We start from the raw sequence: 10,539 nt of genomic DNA, 5'->3' as shown, positions 1-10,539 counted from the left end.
TCTTTGTTGGACCTTGTTGCTTAGTTTCTTTCTTCTTTTCTTTGACCTATTCTTTGGCTTTTTTAGTTGTAGCCCTTGTCCTTTCTCTTGTAGTGGGCTTTGCAAGGCTTGGCTTGGTTGCTTTCTTTGGTTTTGTAGTTGGCTTTGTGCTTGACTTTCTCTTTTTGAGCTATGGTTTTATAGGTGCTTCCTTCACTTGTTCTTCCTTGGCACCTTCATCCTCTACATCTTCTCCCATGCCTTCTATCAAGGCAAGTGACCCTTGATCCTATTTAGTTTCTTCTTCTTCTTCATCATCATCTTCTCCTTTTGGTACACCTTCACCAAATCCAGCGTTTAGTTTCTTAACTAACTTATCCTTTTCCTTCAAAATGGATGTTGTCTTTAGCTCCATTTCAACTTTTGATCTGACAACATCATAAGTGCCAAAGAGTTTTGCACTTTTGTCAATTTCTTCTAAAGAAATGCTATGATTTCTACTAAGGCCTCATATATGTTTATTTCATATCCAAGTGGCCTTAGCCATCTAATTCTTGGTACTACAGCTTGGATATAAGTGTAGTCAATATCAACCAAAAAGAAAATGTCATTGATATGTTTCTCTACAAGGGAAATAGTTATCCTTAACCTTTGCTTCATATACTTCTTGAAGTCTTCAAAATATCTTGTAATGATGGTTTCAAAATTGTCTCCCATATTTTCTATTTTCTCATTAATTTGTACATCTATAGACCTATCAGCCTTCCAACCTATCTTATCAAAAGAAGGAAATTCATTCTGAACATAGAAAAATGTGTATATCAATATTGACCCAAACTTACATTGTGCACTTTTAGATCTTCTTATGGCTCCAAAATTCTCCATAATCTGTTGCAATTGTAGCTTTGCTAGATCATATGTATGATATTTCTTAACAATTTTATAACCTACATCTACTGCAATGCAAAGCACACAATTCAATCTACTTGATTGATAGAATTTTTGTGAGTTGACTCTTACAACAAACTCTGAGTGGGTCTTTGATTGTTTCTATAGTCATACCATTCTTATTTCATTGTGCACTAGCATTTTCTCAATGACTTCCTTAGAGTCACTTCTTAAGGTCTTAGGCCAATCTAGGGTTGGGTAACCTATTACTCTATGGATGATTCTTTTTGTTATTTTGATAGGACCACCATCCAACCATAAGCAACCATCATGAATTTTTCTTAACACTAGCCTGATCCACTCTGTCTTGAAAATCCTAGGGAAATCTAGGGCACGGGTAAGTCCCTTCTTCTCAACAATATTGAATTCCTCCTTCAATATGCCTTTATCATATAGTTTAATTTATTGTAGGCTTTATGAATCTCCATATCATCTATTCCTCCAATTTTATAATTGTAGCATTTTTTGATGTCTTGGACCATAACAACTTTTAGGGGAATAATAGATAACACACTAGCAGGGTTATTTTTATAAGAAACTTTTGGGATTGGCGTAAAATCTAGGTGTTTAACCTCCTTACTAAGTAGTTGAACTTCAAAAGGTTCCTTATCTTTGGGATTTCTTGAGATGGAAGCCATTATCGCTAACTAGGGTTTTGGAAAATTTGAAACAATATAGCTCAGCACTTGAATAAATACCTTGAATCAATGAATCATACTGAATCTTTGCTTGAATCTACTCAAATCCTTTGTCTTCACTTGAAATCAATTTTCTACTTCATTCACTCTTCATTATGTGTTTTTTGTGATGAAAAATGATCAAAAATTTGACCTTATACCCTTCAATACACAATAATAAATGCTTAGTGCATATACAACTAGACACTCAGCTTGTATGCAATTTCCTGCTTTACTTGGCATCAATGTGAATTTTACTTCACTAGGTAGCTAAAGGAGTTACCCTTACTCTGCATCAACTAACACAATTTTGTTCAGCAGCAACTACTCACTCAGCTCCAACTAGTCTTGGCTGACAACTCAACATTTACTAGGATTTCACTCAATAGCTAAAGGTATCTTGTCACACTCGGTAGTAGGATTAAAACTTGAAGTTTTAAGCTTGCATCTTTATTCATGTTGTTTTATTCTTTTTAGTGCTAACTTGCTTTGGAACTAATGGATGATAAAGTATTGAATATTAGTTCCACATACTTCTTTTACTTAGTTGGATGAAGTGTGAGCACTTGACCTATTAGGTGAAGTGATCCCTCCATTGTATCTACTACTTCCATCTCTTCTTTTCCATGTCCTATTCATCTCTTCTCTAATGTGTGCAACATCAACTTTCCCTTTTCCTTTGTTGAACTCAGAGTTGGGTGCCTTTGACCTTGTTGGGCAATACTTTATTATGTGACCCATCTTCAGGTAGCTAAAACAAGTGGTTTGACTCAACCATCTATTGTAGTTACCACTAAAGTGTGTTCTTATGTAGTTTTTAGGAAGGTGTCCATTACTCTTGATAATAGTGACATCTCTTCCTAGTGTTGTAGTCCCAATTGTAGTGATGTCCATGACCTTTTGTCATTGCTAGTTTGTTTGGTGACCACATGGGCTTGGATCTGCATTCAAAGGCTCTATGTCTATACTTTTGACAGTTGTAGTAGTGACCTTCAAATCTTGGTGTTCTGATGGTTCTAGTCCTACATTCATGTGCCTAATGTCCTTGCTTATTGCACTTATGACAGTGACCCATGTTTCTAGGTCTACCATGCTAATTGGCATTCTTGCTCATACACACATTAGCAATATGTCCTTTCTTACCACAAAAATGAGAAGTGGGTTTTGAGCTCTTACCTTTGTCACTTCTTTCTTCAGTAGTCTTAGATGATTCTCCTTCTTTAGTGCTAGTATAACCTAGTCCTAATGTATCGTTGTTGGATTTTGGAGATTTCAATAGTTGCCCAAAGCACTTGATGGCTTCATTAGGCTTGTTGAAGCTCTCTATAATTTCTTTTTCTCTCCTCAAATCATTTTGCATTTTCTCATTCTGTAGCCTTAGTGTGGTAAACTTAATGTCTTTGATAGTCAACTATCTTTGATATTCAACTCATGATGGAAATTCATCATCTAACTTAGGGTATCCAATTGCATGTTGGATAATCTTGCAAGATTAAATGACTTCTCTTGTAGTCTATTGGCTAGGTTTCTCTTGTCATCTTCCATCATGGCCTTATCTTCAATGGCTCTCTTCTTCTATTCAATCACTTCACATAACATCATGACTTGTGATTCTTGCTCAATCTTGAGAGTTTTGATTTCTTCTGCTTGAGCTCTGTTCTTCTTCATTAGGTCTGCAATTGCTGCATCAACCTCCTTTGAGTCTCCATTTGTAAATACTTTTGTGGTGTTAATCTCCTTATATTGTGTATCATTCTCAGCTATGGTAATGTCTTTTCTTCTCTTTAGGGATTTCCTCAATTCCTCCCTAGCTTTTTCCAAAGAATGTAGAATGAGATGTATTTCAATCTCCTGGTTCTCTATAATCTTTCCAAGCTTGTAGACCTCCATCTCTAGATCTTTTCTCCAAGTTGTAAAGCTTCTCTTGGTGAGAACACAACTCTGAAACAAATTGTTGGAATTTACAAGTGGAAACTATACTTCTGGGGGGGGGGACATGAATCATAAGTACAAAGCTTAACCAATAAAACTTTTAACTTAAATCAATACATGCATGAAACATATCTAAATAACATGAAAGTAGTTGACACCATATTTGATCACCCAGAAACCCTCCAAGATGAGAAGGTAAACTGGGGTTGGGATGACACCCCCAACTTATCATTGCAGCAATATTATAACTTGTTAAGGTTACAAATTTTGACCATCAACAATGGTCTTCCATGTGAAAGGCATGCCCTATTAAAGGCTTTGAAACTTTGTTAAAAGTGTACTTGTCTAAAGGATTTACAAAACATTCACTTTGAATGTCACCCTGTTAAAGGATTTATATAGTGGTTGTTAAACCAACCTCATTTCATAGGATTTTCATTTTGCTAATACAATTGTTAGAGAGTATGGTAGAATGTGTTGACCTGATCACTTACAATCTTTAATTACTGATTTTAGATCGCTATTCAATTCAATCTGATCCTCTCTAATCTGATGTGATGTTGTTTGTAGTGTTGATACTCTGTTCTGCCAACTGATCTTACAATTCCTCTATTCTGCTAAGTCACCTTGAATGTCCTCTTAGTTTTTCACCCTCTTATCCTTTTGTTCTTCACTCTCTTTCACTCTATTCTTCTCCTTGAATTATGGGGCTTCATCCTCATTAAAAGGTTTTCATGACTTAGGATTAGGTATGAATCTACAACTGAAATTCATCCTTTTTGCCTCTTTAGCTTTCTAATTATTTGATTGGTTGCATTTTGTTTACATAGGGAATCAAATAGATTCGATCTTATCTCTAAGCTTTGAGATCTATCCATTAGTTTTCATGCAACATGATTTACATCTTAGTTTGTCGGGGCACAAACTCTCATGTCAATACTGTGTTACTTGGCACTTGCTTATTACTAATGCTCAACACATAATGAAAATTTGTATTGCTCAGCACTTGTTGTTTACTCGACACACATACTTTCTTGGCACTGTCTATTTTCTCAACACTTGAATGACTCGGCACTTACTATCTTTCTGACTCGACACCTATTGCAACTTGGCACTTGGATATATGTTATACTCAACATATATTGCTAGCTCGACATGAACTTAGAAAATAGCTTAAGTGTGTTGACACACAAGTCAAAACCATTCTGAGATCAACATATTTGACATTATGTTTTGATGGTGTCCATGGTTTCCCAAATATTGTTTGATATGACCTTAAGGACAAATTTCCAAATTTTAGTGGGAAACATTTTGATTCAACTATTCATCATATTAAAAAATTTAGTGACTTGATGGATGGCTTTAAAAAATTTCATGAGGATTTTCATATGACATCATTTGTTCAATCTTTGGAGGATGATGATGGGGATTGGTTTTCATTTTTACCAATATGTTTTATCTCATCTTGGAGTGATTTACATTTAGCCTTCATGGAGCAATTTGAAGAAAGAATAAGAACATTTGCTTCTTTTGGTAAATTGTTAAAGATTCATATTAGGAATGGTGAGCTTGTTCCTAAATTTAATATCTGATTTGCAAGAGTTTTAAATGAAATCCTTGAGAATTGTAGGCTTGATGATAAAGTGTGTTTATTTTTTTACTTTGATGCATTTGATGGGAAGACAAGCTACTTATTGAGGGTTAAAGAACCAAGAACATTATATCAGGAATTTATGACTACAATGGATATTGAAAATAACATAAAATATGGATTAACTAGACCTCATTTTTCTAGAAATGATTTCCAGCATAATGCATTCAAGAGTAAGGATTAATTTGATGTTGAGGTTTCAACTTCAAATCATTGTATTAGTACCTCTGTTGTAGCTCCTAATTGTATTGAAACTGTAGATTGGAATATATGTTTGAATAAGTTTCCATTATTGCAAGATGATGTTGCTCCTAATGTAAATGAAAATTCATATGTTCATAGTACTCCAACAAAAATTTATTTTTATAAGGATTGTGTGTATGATGATACTAATAGTGTGATGAGAAAAGAGGTTGCAACACATGTTTTAGATTCCAATGAGAAACATAATTTTCTAACTTGTTATTCAAGTGAGAGTGATGAAAATAATGGTGTTGATTCATCTCCATATGACTCAGGTACAACATGGGAAAAATAAAGTAATGACAAGAGTGAATTTTCCTCTATAAGAGGAGGTATGAATTGTTCCCCCAAATCTGAAACTTCATTTCAATATTTGTATTATAAAATTAGTTTGATTTTGAGGATCTTTAGAAGGATTTTCCACCAACATATGAAGATAAGGAAATGATAACAAAGTTGAATGTAAAGATTAGAATGAAAGATTGGTGAGTAGTTTTTCATTAAATTGGGAAGTTGCAATATGTAGTGATAAATCTAAGGACGATTGGTGTTCTTTTCTGATTTTTCACCTTGAGCAAGAAAATGGAAAGGATATTGATATGAATGCTATATGCTTGATAGATGAAGTAGGCAATGAATCTTCATGTATTTTTTATCTTTCTTCATGTGCTAAATGTTTCCATGGTAGTAGGATGGGTAGTGAATTTAAAGTGTTCAACAACACTTTATATGATGAGGATTTTGATATCAATCAGCCCATTGTCATAATATTCAAAGGGGAGCATTGCATGGAGTTATTAACCCATTCTTTGAAGAGCACATTGAATTTTTAGATTTGGTTAATCTTGATTGTAATAGTGATACATTATCATAATGTTGTGACAAATCAGATTTCTCTTTTTCTAAGATTAACAGTGATAGTGATGATGATGTTGCATTTTGTAAACTTTGTAATGAAGTATTGGATGGAGTTATTTTTGTGGATTAGCAAACTCTTTGCAATAACTTGTATGATGAACATTTTCATGATGTTTGTGTTAAAAATAATTGTTTAATTGTATATTATCTTCGATGTTACACAAAATGTCAAGTCTTTACCATTCAATGTCTATCAAGATCACTCAAGTGATGAAGAAAGTTTCCAGTGTCTTCTGAGCATTCCAGAGTAAACCAAGTTCAAAGACAGTATGTGACAAGCTTCACTCTAGCACCAGAGAAATTTTGTAGGCAGGTAGTGTCTATCGAGTTTACTTGGGCACAAAAGATGAGTTGGCACGAAACCAGTGTTCATCAGGCTCACTTGGTTACCAAAGGACTTTAGTTCAGTATGCAGTGTTAACTGAGTTCACTCGGTTACCAAAGGAAGTTTGAAGAATTTCTTTTTTGAGTTAGTATTGACCGAGTTGAGTTGGCTAACAAAGGATTGTCTTGAATAAATAGATTTAGTTTGATGAATTTGTTTGTTAAGTCTAGTCAAATTAAGGGATGAATAATGAATATTTGTAAGTGTATTCAATCTGACTTGATTACACAAAAGATAAAATTATAAGGTCAAGTTGTGGGATTGAGAGAAGCATGGGATTAAAAAGATAAACCAAGGAAGAAAATTGGAAGGATAGAAGAGTATCCTAAGTTGATCAAGCTGCAAAGTTTTATCTGATCAAAAGGGATCAAGTATTCAAGCCAGAACAGAGATCTAAAATCAGCAATACATGCATCAACAATCAGATCATATCATTATTACTCTCTAATAATTGTAGTAGTGTATCAAATCCCTTAACAACTATTTGCCAAATCCTCTAACAAGGTGAATATTCTAGATTGAAGTGTCTAAATACCTCTAACAAGGCCACTCCTAACATGGTGATTAAATCCTTTAATAGGGTCACACCTAACAGTGTGTTTTGTAACCTTTACCAGGGTTGCACTACTACATTTAACATCATTTTTCGACCACAAATTTTTACCATCAAGTAAATAAATTTAGGGTGGTTGAAATGTAAAGGCAAAAAATTCATTTTTTTACATATAAGACCCATGTTGGTCAAAATTTTGACCAACATAGGGCTTATACATCCACAAAGTTCAAAAAACATTTGCCCAATTACGTTTTTTAAGCCTAGTTTCATTTGACATTTTTGGAGCATTTTCGCATGGTTATCTCTGCATTTTCACGTGGTTTTCTCTAAGCCCAGTTTCATTTTAGGTTTTCTCCACCCACTTGATTAATGATGCCTGCTAGCCCTGGGAATAATATGAAAGGGGTCCCTGCATTTGCATCAATATAGGGGGGGCGGAATAGTAGTTTGAAACTCTCAATATTATCTTTCTTTCATTCTTCCTGATGTGCTCGACTTCAAAAGTTGTTCCATTCATGACCTCCAATCACACCTGCATCTCCAGTGGTCGAGGAGAGGGATTTGTCTTTGAGCATATTACCATAGGTACATGTGTATTTTTGTTGTAGGTTTTTATGATAATATTGAAGATGGAAGTTAATACTATTACTATCATTATTATTTTTTATGCCAAAGTTCAGCCATTGTTGTGTAATATAAATGGGAGGGTCTCCGCTCAAGTGTTTTTTCTCAGTGATGTTTTGATGATAAGTGTTAAAAAGAGTCTAGATGCAAAAAGAATGTAATGTACTTGTTGTTTCATTTTATTGAAAGTGTGTAGATGCAGATTTATCATTTGGAATGTTGGTCTATTGTAACAACTATTATACTTTTTGTTATAGTAATGAAAGAAAAGAAAGAAAATATAAATGCAAAAGCTGTAGTTGTAAAAGCTTAGAAGAAATAATAATGACAAATTTTTTGTTTTATAAATATAGTTGAGCTGGTATCATATTTTTCTTGTATTTTTGTTTTAATAATACATAATTATATTGAATCATTTAGGGAACAGTTTCATATTCAAAAAAAGAACAAAAAGAAAAAAAAATTGAGTGTGTTTCTCTCTTCAACTCTAGAACATTGAACTTAAACATCAACACATAAAGATAATAATTTGAAATCTAGTGTGTTTAGTGCTTGGAGGTGTATCCTCAATACCTAGGCCATGTGGGCTATAAAACATGATATTCATGTGATTCTATGTTAGATGATGATGATGATAATGAATAATCACCATCTACTACTAGCTCATGTAGTGATAAATGGTCTTCAATGCACCTCTAACTACAAGTATGTCATGGAAATTTGTGATGGAGATGACTCCTCAAACTAATAGACTATCATGGAAATTTTTTGATGAAGATGACACCTACAAATACTGGACTATCTTCAAAAACTTATGATGAAGATGGCACCTAAATTTACTAGACTATAATTGAATTGATGTACTTTGGATCCTTCACCAAAAGTCTCTATCATTTTGTTAGAAGATGATTTATCTTCTAGTCCAACCAAAAGAATCTCTCTCCTATATTTCAACATTACATTTAATTGTTGCATTGCAATTAGGTCTTCCTACAAGGGTTTCCATTTGGATGAATAACAAACTTGTTGGTGTTTTAAAATTACTAAGCAACAAAATGCTTAATACAAAGATGACAATACTCACACGGTCTAAAGACTAGCCAATTCTTATTATCAATTGTATGTGCACACCATTTGGGCCGAACTTCTTCAAAACCAAGGGTGGTTTTCTACTCTTTTGGCTCTGCAAAACTAGAGTGGGTATACCCAGGGATGATACAAGACTGAAAAAACTACATGAGAATTATCTTAGTTTCATTCTGATTCTCATCTCAAATTCTCCAATACATGTACAATTCTTGATACTTTAATAGACACATCCCATATAACAGATATGGCCAAAAATCTTCTATAGGTCTGCAGATGTTCTCAACAATAATGGCTAACTAAAGCTAAAACATTGCATGCAAACAAGTAGAGGCCAACTTTGAAGATCTACATGAAATAAAAGTAAAGTTGATTATAATTCTGCATTTTGACAATCATGTGTGACACATTTCTCTTTTAGCTGGATTAAATTTGATCAGTGCCTAATCCATTGGGGTTCAAAGTCTACTAAAAATCTCTAGATCTAATTTTTTTCCTTACAACAAATTTTATCAGCAATTCTTATCAGAAATCGTCATTCAAAATCCTTTCCACTACTGTAGCAACCTTATCAAATTCATCAAAGCTTTTACTTAATCCATTGAATTAATAGCCATGATAAAAAGATATACAACCTAATTTAATTACATTCAATTGCACAAGCCTTTACTTATACAACATCAAGATAACCAAGGAATCAAAAGGAGACAAAGTTTAGAAAGAACTGATATGGGGACAGTTCATAATTTGTATTCATTTTCCTTGAAAATTGTATACAATTTACAATAGACTCAGAATGACCTTCAGAAAGAAACACAGATCATTCTATATTCATGTATTCTCAAGATCTGATAGAGAAAATACATCATGAATTTTTTCTCAAAAATGGTGGACCAAAAATAGACTAAGTGTATCACTTAGCAAATAGAATTCAGACCTTTTCTCTTGTCCTAGAATTTCACTTATATAGTGTGAAATGCAACAAGCTTTAGGCTAAGAGAAACTGAAAGGTGTCTTTTACAAGGAATATCTACATACACCTATCACAAAATGACAAAACTATGGGTAACAGAAGATATCAAAATCAAATCATTCCTTTTGATGGGTTAGCTTTTGTTACATGTTCTGATGTTTCTGAGTTGGCTATTGATCTGATTTATCTTCATGTGTAACTGCTAAATTAGCCAATGATGAAGCTTGTTCTAACGAGGGCACATTAACATCCACTTGCAGGCTTCCACCACCTTCATTCTGCATGGTAAGGACAACTTCTACCTTTTCCTTTTCTTTAATTGTATTGGCATCTTGTGGTCCCGGTTCTGCAACTGATAGTGACAAATTTTTCTTGTCTTCTTCTTTTAATTGGGTTTGAGTAGTGATGGTATCAATGATTTGGACTTTCTCAGCTTGCACCTCATCACTGTCAGTTTCATCTACATCATACTATTCACTAGAAGGCATTTCTGCCATCCACCTGTCAAATAATGTGTCATCTAGCCAATTGAATTGCAAAATATCCTTCTATTTCTTTATTATATAA

This window comes from Cupressus sempervirens, chromosome 4 (genome assembly GCF_028749045.1).
Source record: "Cupressus sempervirens isolate cs-2001-9-10 chromosome 4, ASM2874904v1, whole genome shotgun sequence".
NCBI classification, from domain to species: domain Eukaryota; kingdom Viridiplantae; phylum Streptophyta; class Pinopsida; order Cupressales; family Cupressaceae; genus Cupressus; species Cupressus sempervirens.
The sequence above is the reverse complement of the archived record's forward strand: the minus strand, read 5'-3'. Positions refer to the sequence as shown.